At 36.1% G+C, this 13,169-nt stretch overlaps 1 protein-coding gene across 22 annotated transcripts in view; it reads right to left on the bottom strand.

The window, feature by feature from the left end:
- The window catches only part of BCAS3 (BCAS3 microtubule associated cell migration factor), a 632,290-nt gene that overhangs the window by 175,034 nt on the left and 444,087 nt on the right, over positions 1-13,169 (bottom strand). Inside the window, exon 24 of one of the 22 annotated variants that reach the window (XR_012130635.1) lies at positions 10,577-13,140. The exons of the other annotated variants lie outside the window; for them this stretch is intronic. The gene's annotated coding sequence lies outside the window, so the exon portion shown is untranslated. The remainder of the gene's footprint in view (positions 1-10,576; positions 13,141-13,169) is intronic. 22 annotated transcript variants of the gene reach the window in all.

Genomic DNA, 13,169 nt, shown 5'->3' with positions numbered 1-13,169 from the left:
CCTGACTTTTTCTGGGTTCATTAAATATTTTTAGGAGTCTATCTTATCTCATTTGTTGGCTTTTTAGCTATATAAATCTTTGTTATTTTGGCAGTTACTTTAGAACTTATATATTTGTAACTTACCAAAGTCTACCTTTAAGGAATATTACAACACTTCATGTATAATGTAAAAAGCTTACATTTTTATCACTCACTTTAAACAATTTGATTATGATGTGCCTTGGGTCTTGCTTTCAAACTCTGTTAGGCAGGAATGGAATAGAGTCGAGGAGAAACTTCGCCCCCTGTGGAGCCAAAACCCTCTGACTATTTTTCCCATTTGCCTGTAAATTATAAGATTTTCCATTCTGGCAAGTGGGAACAGACACTATTGCCAGTCCTGGGTTAGCTTCAGTGAGGCTCCTTTGAAACTTTTTAGGTGGTTTCTCTCTGGGCTGTAGTATCTCATGTGCTGAACAGTACTCAGCTGAAGGCTTGCAGAATATCCTCTGCAGACCTCTGTAGCATTCTCTCTGTGCAGCTCTTTCCTCTCTGGTACTCCATCCTGTGAACACTAGACGCCTTGGCCTTCCAAACTCCCAGCTTCATCTCTTCCACTCTGAAAGACTACTATACCCCACCTGGATTCCCTCTTCCCACAATATTTACTGGCAATGAGCCAGGACAACTGTAAAACTCACTTTATTTGTTTCCCATCTCTCAGAGATCACTGTCCTTAATTGCCTGATACCCAATATCTTGAAAACAGTTGTATCATGTAATTGTCCAGTTTATTTGTTTCAGATGGAAAGGTAAGTCTGGTACCTGTATTCATCAAAGGCCTTGTAAAACTCTATTGCATGGAGTATCCAATTAATGCTTAGAAAACAAACTAATTATTTCACCTTTATTAAAATAAACTTACAGAAATGGAAAGGAACAAAATCTATTTTAAATGAGATTAGTAAAAATATGTCCAATATCCACAAATATCCTTAGCTTAATAAAACTCTAGTTCATTATCTTATTACCAATACCACTGTCTGCTTCTCAAATGATTTTTTAACACCTGTTTAACAATGAAAAACTGCATTGATTTTTTTTTTCTGATTTTGTGTTTATTTATGAAGGTTGGTGTTGGGAATTTCTAACATACACTAAGGAATTCTTAAACAAAAGAATCCTGTCTCACAGCACAGTTAGGTTTGCCATGTGCAAAACCCCAAACCAAGTTGTTACACTTTTGTGCAAAGGACTGGACACATAAGAAGTTATCTTCATTCTAGATTTCATAGGAATTAAGTTTAAAGTGATTTACCATTTTGCTTTAAGTGAAATGCTATAAAGTGGCCTTAGCAGCCATTTATGGTCAAAACAATTTATGGTAATACCTAAATATGGTAATGAATTTAGTATTAGAATAGCTTAGAAAACACATTTCTTGATTGTGGGTCTTAAAAATTAGCATGAAATACTTTTAATTTTTAATAATGTTAGGTAAGAGCACATGAGAGAATCCTTATATACTGCTTCTTAGAAGAGATGATGGTTTATATGGGTAGGTTAAGAAAAGGCCCCCTGCCTGATATGCCCACAAACAGGAACATACTTATCCACACTTATCTTGAGCAGTGAGATTTTATATTTGTGGGTACTACAGTATTAGACAAAATGACAAAAAACCAGTTTACCCTACTCTAGATCTTTCAACATCTTTTATATTACCCCCAGGACATTACTGAAGTGAAGTTAAGTCATTCCGAAACTACTATATTGTAATTAGAATATAAGGTATGAGACGCTATATTTACAGACTATAAGCTCTCAGAAGAAGTTAATGAACTGAGGCTGACCTTGATCACTGACTCAGATCCTGCAGCACAGAGCAGTACCTGCTCCCTCTCCCACATTTGCCAACCTTTGCTACAAGAGAAATCAATTTGCTGTCTTGATCTTTCAAGCATATCATACATTTTTTGATCCATCATTAAGCCTCAAACTTGCAGCCTAATTAAATTACTGAGGAAAGACACTTTGGAATTCTAGATTTTTGGCAGGAGAAAAATTAGAGATAAATATTTGAATAAGGTGAGAAAATTATGACCTAAGGTCCATGCAATCATTAATGATTCAAAGTTGCTGTTCAAAATAAATTAACTTTGATTGCTTTTTTTCCCTTTTTACACAGAATGATGTCAAACCATTTTGTAGCATGGTAATTAAATGCTAAATGCACAGCACAGAAAGAGAAATAGAAAGGTTGAAAGGACCAGACAACTTCACATGGTAGGTGTTAAATAGGTGCAGTTGGTATCGAAGAGTCATCAAAAGGATCTTTCAGAGTGTAGAAGTTACATAGGAAAAACTGTGAAGGGACAGAAAATAGCCTAGAGCTAGAGAAATGACAGACAGGAAGAGAAGACAGATCAGGAAAAAATTTTTTAAAAAGTCAAGCTTGGCCCAGCAAACAAAATAAGCTAATGTTAAATTTTGTCAATGGGCATGAATTTCAGTTGTTCCGAATGAATGATAAAAGCCAATGGAGAAATCAAATTGTATCTAGAATCAGGAGCAGTGCCATATTATTCTAAAGAGAAGAGAAAGTAAACCAATAGTTACATCAAATATCAACAAGTAGGTTTGGCAGTAAGGTAAAATCCATGGAGAAGTGGTGAAGATGGTAAAAAAGTAGGCAGGAGGAACAGAGATGAGATTAGAAAAGAGGGAAGGAAAATAGGAATGAATCGTGAAAGCACTAAAAACCAGAAAATAAATCACAGCACCCCTTCTACACAGAATGCCCTTCTGTATACACTGCTACCCATTCAAATGCATTCCTTAAAGGAGCCATGGTCCCCTCCTACCCCCACCACTAGGCTCCCACAGCACCATATATCTGTGAGACCCTTCTGTGGCACTGAAGTTTATCTTGTGGTCCAGTTAACTGTATATACTTCTACCCCAAGATGGTAAATTACGTGAGTCAGGGACCATTTTTATAGTACAGTACCTAGTACCTCCAGCCCAGGGCATACCAGGGTGCTCAATAGATGCTTGCTTAAAAGCTATCTGTTGGAAACTTAAAAACACTGACAGTAAGATTTCACTTCTCTCTCAAAAATCTAAGTGTTTACAGGTCAGGGAGAGAGTGTAGTTCAGGTAATAAACTGGCAATAAAAAACTCTGAATCTGAATTCTAGATATGACAGTATCTGGCTGTACAAACTTAAGCCTGTACATTAATCTTGGTGAGTTTACCTTCTTTTAAGGTGGTAGAATTAGATAAGGATTCTCTTAGTGTTACGAAGACTATGATTCTTGCTTCCCTGAATGCAAAACATTTATTTTCTGTACCATTAATTTTGTAATTGATCATGGAACGCCTTGTGGTATTTCTTCATCTTTCAAGTAATTCAAATGCATTTATGCCCCATATTTCCCAACTAGAGCTCTTTTAATTAAGAGAGGAACAAGCTTTTCTCATCTCCCACACTGTTAAGGACACAATATGGATTCAGTAAATATCTATTACACAAAATAAGAAAATGCATGTAGAGCTGTAACTCAGCCTTTTGAGACCCTACTGCAAACAGCCTTTTAACTAGAAGTAGTTGCAAAGGAAGACCATGGAGTGATCAGTTACATAAGCAACTGTTTATGACAAAAATATGCCATGAAGAAGTTCAAGGCTTTGGTTTGTTGAAAACCTGCCCAAAGGAGCTCCTGGGAAAGGATAAAAAGGCATAGAGCTGGCTCCTCTCCTAAACCAGCGATAATGGGGGAAAACTTATCATGAGATTTAGTTTCCTTTGCTTATTAAGAAGTCCAAGCAGCAATTACCAGCTTTAACTGTGACCATCACCATCAGTTAGGCAGTATCACATGGTGGAAAGACAGAATCTGGATTTTCAGAACCTCAGTTTGACTCCCAGCTCTAACATTCAGTCACCATGTTGAAATTACTTAACATCGCTGAGCCTCACTCATTTACAAGACATAAAATAATTTCTGCCTGGGTTCTTTCAAGGATTAATTGAGGTGATGTTAGTGAAGAGTTCTCTATAAATTAGAATATTTAAAATTACATAAATGCCTCCAGAGTGCATGACACTCCTGAAGTAGGTGTGGCCAAGCTAAATAATGGTGGGCGGTAAAGGTTAAGTTATTTTCTGGAGAGCACCTGAGTTCTTGGGTGAGCTTTTAATTCCTTTGGATCCCAGGGTTTCCTTTGGAAGAAAAGTCTCTAAGTACTCTGGGTTCTTCCCTTGAAACTATCAGATAAGGAGAGGAAAGGGCATCAAAAGAATTATGAATCTAATCAGTAGACACTGTCATAGCATGCAATCCCCCAGGCAGGCCTGCTCAGCACTCTGATACCTGGACAGACACCTCTACGAAGAACCAACCAGGAATCATCATTTTTCAGTGTGAATGCTCATGGTAAGGTTTATTTGATTCAACATTCTCCAAACAGATCATGAAAGGGGATACCAAACAGGAAATAGCATGACGTTGTTAACAGAACATTCTTACTAATGAAGAGGTATCATATCTAGCATATGTGGATGCTAACTTATAAGGAACTAGAAAATTCTGAAGCATGCTTAATACAAAAACTACACTGAACATACTCTAATTTATTTGATGACTCAGAAGACAGTTCAAGTTCAATATGTCACTGTTTCAGAATCAGTATATACATGATTCCATGGTACTTTTATTACTTTCTATGAAGCATTTTTAAAATTTCCCCATGTTGATGTCTCCAAAAATTTATAAAGTCATGCCCTTATCCCTGATTTCAGCACCTAATAATATAGTCACTTCAATTAAATCTTCAGTTTATTTGCATTTTGTTTGTTTCTCTGACTCTCAAAAAATTGGAAGAGTACCACTTCTTAACCTGTATTCCAGAAAGGACTCTGGAATGAAACCTTTAAACTAAATAAAGAATCAGGGCAGCTCTGCACTGGAATAACATATTGTAGCTATTCCTTCAAATGGAAAATATCTTTATGAAGTGTTAAGAGAAAAGAAATACAATCCTATCTTTTGATAGTTGGGAAGAGTTGATTCCCTAAATTTTTGTGTAGAAGAAATGTCTTATTCAATAATATTTATCATGTATGCTGCAGTGCTTCACTTATAACAAGAACATCTATTCTGGTAAATACCTTCTAGGCATTCACCATTATATTGTGCAATAGGGGTTCAACCAGAAATTTGTCACATGAATGTGAATAGAATGTTGCCCTGATCTTCCATGAAGTAAGACTCACTTACAGACCTATGTATAAAACTTGAACAAAATCTATAATTTTTTTAAGGAAACAATTCTAACATCATGATGGTCCTCTTGGATGTCTCAAATAATAAGAAAAGGCAGGGACATTAATAATGTAAATAATACCCCATTCTTTCTCATATTCCATCACAAGTGGTTTCTCAGGTTCCAGCCTCGGCTAGAGATAGAGCTCCTCCCCAAAGAGGGCACTTTGGCATGGAATCAGTTTCAGAAAGGAAATATATCCCTGAGCTGGTTTACTTATTATTTTTGTTTTCAACAACAAAAAGCTGAAAACTGCAAAAAGCTATCAGAGAAGTCTGCTGAAATAAATGCAGAGTCCAAAAAAATCAGTGAACCATACCAATAAGGTTTCTTACTGGGATCACCTTGGTCCTGCAGCTGTACAACAGACTGTAACACAGAAAAAGGTAGTGAGGAATTCTGTCAGGACATCTCCAAATAAAATATTGTATGTGTATCTGTCCTTTCTCTGTAGTCATATAATATGAGAAAATTCCCTTTCTGTGGAGTAAATTCATATGAAACATTTATCTATTTGTTGGGAATTAACCCAGCTGTTGAGAGCACTTCTGCAATTCCATTGTGAGCCCTTCCCAGTGAAATGATTCTCCCCCTATCCTCATCCCACAGAGGTTCAGAATCTTCCCGGGGCTTCCCTTCCATATGCGAACCATACACACTCCTCTAAGAATGGCAGCTCCATACACACTGCAGTCACTGTCTGTATACTTACCTGGGAGATTTTCCAATAAGAGATCTTCAGTTTTTACTTAAAAATTGTGCAAGACCAGAATACATACATATCATCCGGGGCAGTAAAACTATCACATACAGACCAACCTTTATATTCTATCAATCGAATCTACAATCAACTTGTAAATGTAAATCAGCTCTACATTTATCTGGCTATTAAACACAAATTTAGGATTTGTTAGTAGAAGAAATCCTTTTAGTTATGGCATTGAATGTGTGCTTTTTTCTGAACTCTGAGAGAGTAATATAATGGAATTCTGTCCATCATCGCTGCTTGGTGCTGCTCATCTGCCCAGCAATCATGTTTGTTAAGCCAGAGGAGGCAGTATTGAGACTTTTGCAGCACAAGCTACTAGTTAAATATCAGCTGAGGAGAATGAGTTCAACCAACCAGACAGTAACTCAGGCACCATGAAACTGGATTTGCAGAGGCTGGTGTGTGTGTTTGGGGGAAGGGGAGGGCCACTACCCCTCAACCAGCAACCACCCTTGCCCTCAGCTGACATCACCTTTCCAGATGGCTTGCTCAATCATTACTTAGACTGCTTAAAATAAAGACATCACCTCTCTTTTCACTCAGAAATGTGCACCCTGAGGTACACAATGAAAGAAGAAAAGACTAATGTTATCACATGATTGATCAAATATTGCTTAAACCTATAGTCAGAGCTTGTACCACAGTCCTCGTCTTCTAAAGAATGAACTGGAATACACTGTGCTCTGTGATAATGAAATAATGACAAACGCTTTAATTAAATGCAAGAAGTAGACTTTGTAACAGGCCCCAAATTCATCTCAGTACCCCAAATTCTAAATTCCAAGTGCATGAAAGTCTTCTTTAACAATATTTGATAAGAAATGTTTAACACTTTTCTTTGCCTTTATCTCCTGTAATTACACATTTACAACAAAATGTGCTCTTAGACTGCAACCCTGGTTGCTGAAATACAGTATACTAAAAACGAAATAACTTTTTTCCATTTTAATGTGCTTATAAGCTTCCTGCAAGGCAGCAGCTTACTTGAGACTTTTGATGTTAACTTTTTTAAGACATGCTATCCTTCATCATCTGTAGAATATTTTAACTATAGATCTCGCAGTCTTCCCAAAGTTGACAAAGGGAAGGGGGAGGGGTTGGGAGGAGAAAGGTTGCTTTATCAAAGTCAATAGAAATACAAGGTATTAATTATGTTAAATGAAGAAATATGGGCATTTGGTTACTTCTGTGGGTCAGAAATATTTTAATCTGTTGCTGCCAGCCAGCTACCTCTCCCTGAACCCCCCTGAATTTATATCAGTTGCAGGAAGACATTAAAGCTCCAAAAAGTGAGGAAAGCAGCCACCAATAGAGCCTTTCCCCATCCCCCCACCAAGGTTTAATGACAGCGACCACAGTGTTACCCACTATCATCAGTAATAAGGCCATGGCCTTTTTTTTATTTTGGAAGTATAGAAGTTAGAAAAATTGGTAACCCCCTAGCTTAAGGCAAAAAAAAAAAAAAAAAGCCCTAGTGAATGGGAAATAAAACTTTTGTGATATTTAGAAAAGAAAACAAATGGTATACTCAATTGCTCCCAGTCAAAGCAGAGTTGGCTCACACAAATGCAGCTGACTTTTAAGCTTTGCTAAGTCGGCCAAGCGCACGTCCAGAAGCAGAGCTAAGAAAGGGGAAACATAGCTGTCGGCCTCAAGGCCCGAGCGCATTTTATTAAAGCAGCGCTTGGAAACTCTGCATACTAACATTTGAGGAGGCCAGCAGCCATTACGTAAATGCAACATATTCCCTATATGACCACCTTCTACAAGGTCACCTAGTAACATTTAAAATATCCACTCTATTTCATAAAGTTTTTCTGATCAAGAAATCAGATAATATGTTAAGAAGTCAGGTCACTATAATGTGTAAGAACTGTCCAAAAAGACAATCAGCATAATAACTTTTTAGTGAACTGTATTTCCCTGCACTTACTTTATTTTTTTGAATCTAATAGTATGTAATGATTTTGGACAAATGTATCTATAAATGATTCTATTTTCAATATACAATTTTATTTAAATCAAAGATAGCTACCACATTTTTTCTTATTCTACTTTAATTATAGAAAATTCTCAAAGGAATTAACTATGGGTACTAATATTAAAGAAACTAATCCTTTCCATATAATAAACAGGCAAATATAATTTATCTGTTCCAGGATTGGGTTTTCAGAGTTCTTTTGGTAGAATTTTTTTAAAATAGGAATTAATCAGAACAAGGCACAAATAAATTACGTGTGTCTTGGACCTTCTATTACATTATAGATAGCTAGGGGACATGTTTCAGGTAAAAATACAACAAACAAAATACAGTAACTAAGCTCACAGGACTCTAGTGAAAAGACAAAGGCTTCCCTTTCCCTGGCTCTTAAAAGAAACAGGATGAAGCCAAGGGCCTTCTCACTAATGTTGAGTCATTCCAACCTTACGCAAATGTTTGCACTTCACTATAGTTTTTCCACCTCCTCAAAGATGTTAAAAATGCACACAATTACTGTATAAAGATATTCATTACAGAGCTAAGTGCACTTTTTCTAATCTTAATTCAGTAAAAATGCACACATCTGAGTCAGGCTTAAAAACGTTGTAAATCAGGAATGAAAGGATTTAGAAATACATTTACCTGCAACCACCTCACAATTTTCTTCCTCATTTCATATACTACTTCTTGGAATAAAAACAGAGCAATAAGAAATTTTACTTTTGTTGATAGTTAATTGTTAGAGGTAACAGCTACTACCATAGGAATTTAAAACTAAACCAAACGAAACCTCAAAGCTGACGCTGGGCAACCTTCTCTGATATTAAACCACAGCAACATTCAATTTTGAAAATAAGCAGAAGTAAACATATTGATTTTCTGTTTCTATGTGTAATTCTTATTGAGTAATCAAAGGCAAAAAATTCCTAGCTGAGACAGTGAAGACTATAACTCTATTCTAGGCTTTAAAGAAGAAAATTTATGTATATATATGGATTCATAAGGTTGTGCTTTAAATGAGAAAAGTTATGGTTACATATATTTTGATTTGTTGATGTTAAGTTGTGTCACAAAATATGCAAGCTGATATATAATTTCTCCTTCTATATATACAAGAAAATAAATGCATTTCTGACAATAAAACATGTGAACTTCATAATCAATTGCTGAGCTTTTAGCATTTTATTTGCTAACTTTTGCATTGGTTACTATTTTTTAAATATATAAGACCTTTATTTTAAATAAATGTAGCCAGACTAGTGTGGCTTTTCCATTGATGTCTGAACAGAATTCTTTTGGAGTTTCCCTATACTGTCTCGTGTACTATCCCTCTGTCTCAAAGCAAATACCAGTATAGGCAACCGACTATTTGTGCAACTTGAATTTCATTGTTAAGACATGAGTGGTGAAATTATTCAATAGTCTGAATGAAGATAGCCTGATATTTGATGGAATATTAATGCAATCTGTTTAGTCTCAGTTAAAGATTCACTACCAAAAATACCAACAATTAAAGCTACACAAATTCAGTAAAATACTTTTCAAAAAGGTACCAGTCTTGTGGGTCTAACTTGGTTTTTAAAATGACTTAGAGATTTACCTTAACTACAGGGAAGTGTCTGATGTTGTATTAAAACAAATACCAACCACAAAAAGTTATGCCCATATTCCAGCACTCTTTCTGAAAAATGACTGAAACATTTGAAAAGCTTGGCATAAAGGTACAGGTACTAATGTCATAAGAGATTTGACGGTTGTGTAAAGAATAAGAAAACATCTCCTTGATGTCTGAAGGCCAAGAAAATAAATCTTTCCATGAATGTATAAAAAATATCCAACTATAAACAAAATATCCACGAGTAAGTAAAACTGGAGGTGATTGAAACTGGCTAGCTTTTTACAATATTAATGCTAATGGTTCCTCATAGTCTTGGTTTGCATGTTTAACAGCTCCCATTTAAAAAAAAAAAAAAAGAAAGACTCATTTGCAGGGAGAAGCAAAGGGAAAACTAATGTCATACATGGTAAGCAGGGAGATAGAGCAAAAATATCAAATCAGCCAGAAATATACAATAGTAGTTTCCAATGTTGGATCAGGAAATACGGTAGAGAAAAGTTGCAATCTAAAGAGAAAACATTTTTAGGAAATGGCAAAATTAAAACAGAAGTAGATATGTAAAATAGATGAATGAAGACAAGGTCTTCCTGCACCAAGGGAGTTGTTTAGGAGAAACAGTGTCCGTTTGTGGCCAGCGATAATACTTTCCATTCAATAGAGTTTGCAGCTTGCTGATTCATATGATTGCAGGCTGGCGCCCTGCTGGCGAGCCTCTCCACTGAAATTAAATCCACTCTCTTCAGTTATAAATTATAATGCTCTATAAACAACACTCCCATTGGGATGGGGAGTGAGAGAGAAAGAGAGGAAGAGAAGGAGAGGGAAGAGTGGAAAAAGGAGGGAGGGAGGGCGAGAAAAAGAGCCGGGGAGGGAGAGCGTTTCTGCACAGTCCACTCACTGTTTAATGTTCTGCTCTTCTGCAACAAACGAGGAGAGTAAGTCTTCCACAGACGGCACTCCTGCTGTAATTCCTACACTGTTTGATGTAGAGCCCAGAAAGGAAAGTGGAATAGTAATGTGAGTCTATGAAAAAAAGCACTTGCAAATCAAGGAATGTACAAGAAGAAAGGATAAAGTAGATTTTACATGGATTTTTCAAATGTATTATTTAATGTATCTTTGGAGTTCCCAGGTAGAACCAAAATAAAATTCCTGATTCTAGTTAGATAAGTTAGTTGTACAGGTTGTGCATCTTTTGATATTCAAATCAATCAGAGATATGCCCTCAAAATGCATGAAGCAAAGGGAAACACAGGAAAGCAAAGATTAAAAGTAATCACTCCAAAACAGCCACAGACAAGGAGTCCAGACAAAAAGAAAGTTCAGTATTTGACCACCTCCAGCAAGCACAGATCAATCACATTTTCTGTTTTATGCATACCTATTTCAGAATTCAGTGCTAAATTTATAGGAAATGGATATCTCAATTGTATAATGTTGAACAGGGTTTTGTGTTTTTTTTAAAAAAGTGGTTTCAAAAGGGAAAAAACAGCAAATATTTGGTTTTGTCAATTAGCTGAATAAATAATGTAAAGAGTCCATCATAAAGTTGGTTTGTATGCAGCAGTTTCAGGGTATTCATTAACTTTGTATCCATATTTCAGGTTTCTCTCGTGTGTGTGAATATTTCTTAGGAGTTATTTATGCCCCAAAAGTGAAGCAGAAACTATTATCATTTGCCAATAAGTATTCAAAGAATCATTCACAGATTACTCATCAACTTCGAAAGGACACAATTCCATATGAAAAAAAAAAAAGAAACCCTGGAAAGTTCTTACCAAATGATGAACTTGGGTATAAAATGTAAGGCGAGGCAGAAAGTGGAGGGAGGAGGTGAGGAGAGAAGCCTGTTCCAACTTAGGTTTGGATGCAGAAAGGCAGCAAACCTATAGTCTCCAAGGTGCATTTCAGGTGAGGAAATTCTAGGAAAACAGAACCCTCCACACACCACAGACTTCTGTTTCTCTATCTTGTTTAGAAGTCCAAATATTGTTCTAATGTTCCTCCCAAAGTAACAAGATGAAAGAAAACTCCAACTTTGTACTGAAGTCACAGAAAGAAGAAGGAAATGAAAGGTGCCCGAGATTCCAGTTTCAGACCTGAGGTAACCTTACTACCTCTAAAAAATTACAAACCCTGAAAAAAGACTTTAAAATTGAAACACTGACCCAAACCTTAACCAGAGAATTAGGTTTAGAACAACTCAGGTTTTACTCTTTTTTTATATGTCTGGCCGACTGTCTCTGTCTGTCTCTCTGCTTCTGGTTGTGGTGCATACCAAGTAAATTATTTGCTGATAGGTGAATCTCAGCAAATGCTTTCCTTCCTTTGAATGCCTGGTGAGCTTGTTGGGAAAAGTCATTTAAGTCACTTAAAACAATCCCATGAAAAGTAAAACTCAATTCTGAAATAAGAGTATAACTTAGAGCTTAAAAATAAATTAAATAAAGGAAACATTAAAAGATAAATGGAGCAGGATGCTCTGTGGCTGAGGTAATCTGAGTGGAAAGGGAAGAAGGAGGGTTACGTTAATAAATGATTAAAAGGCCTTAACAAGGGCCTATCGGGTTGACCAGGAAAGCATTCTTCTCCTGGGCCCCTCCTTCAGACCACCTTTTTTACATTTGTTCTCAATGCTGATCAATATGGTTTTCATTTGCTGATTTCCATAATGCCATATGTGATCTGCCAGCCTGACATAATGAGGCTGGAAAGAGCTGAAGTCATTTGAACATTTTCGCTTGCATGACTGTCGCCAGTTCACCAAATGCCTGTTATCTCAAAGCCAATATTTTTCTTTTACTTATTGACAAATACCAGAGGTGTCTGCCCCTAGACAGATGTAAAGACTCAGCATAGGGTGACAAATTAAGATTCTAGTTAAATATTGTGCTTCTCTGTAGCTTTTTTTTTTTGTCACCATTCTTAACCTACAATTTAAGCTTGTTTAAATAGAGAAAAACAAGATTTAAGAACACAAATGTGCTCACTTCTGTTGATAAAGCAAAAAATCACAAAGAATGAAGCACAAATACCTGATGATGCCACTCAGGATATATATTATATATACACACACACATATAATATATATGTATATTGCCCCAATTCAAGTTTTCTTGTAAAAATATCAATTTTGGGCCCACTGTTTGTCTCTGATAACTTTCAACACAATTCACATCAAACTATGTTAATTTTTCCTTTTCTGTCAGTGTTTCTTTAATCCATGATCTAGGATGGAGAAACATTTTTTACCATGTGTCAACTGCTTTTTATTCATTGTATAGTGAAATGAGTTTGTGAGGTCATCTCACATGAGTGAACCACACACAAGCTTTCCATGATACCATGATTTAATGAGAAATGCCTTATTAAAAATCTTGTTTTGTTTACTGGTCACTTTTCCATACTCAAAAAGACAGCTTCAAGGAACATACTTCTGAAATGACTTTTGTCTTTTGCAAGCTAAAAACAAAACAAAAAGCAGTTACATT

The sequence above is a fragment of the Manis javanica genome, chromosome 4, assembly GCF_040802235.1.
Source record: "Manis javanica isolate MJ-LG chromosome 4, MJ_LKY, whole genome shotgun sequence".
Lineage (NCBI taxonomy): Eukaryota > Metazoa > Chordata > Mammalia > Pholidota > Manidae > Manis > Manis javanica.
The sequence above is the reverse complement of the archived record's forward strand: the minus strand, read 5'-3'. Positions and strand labels throughout refer to the sequence as shown.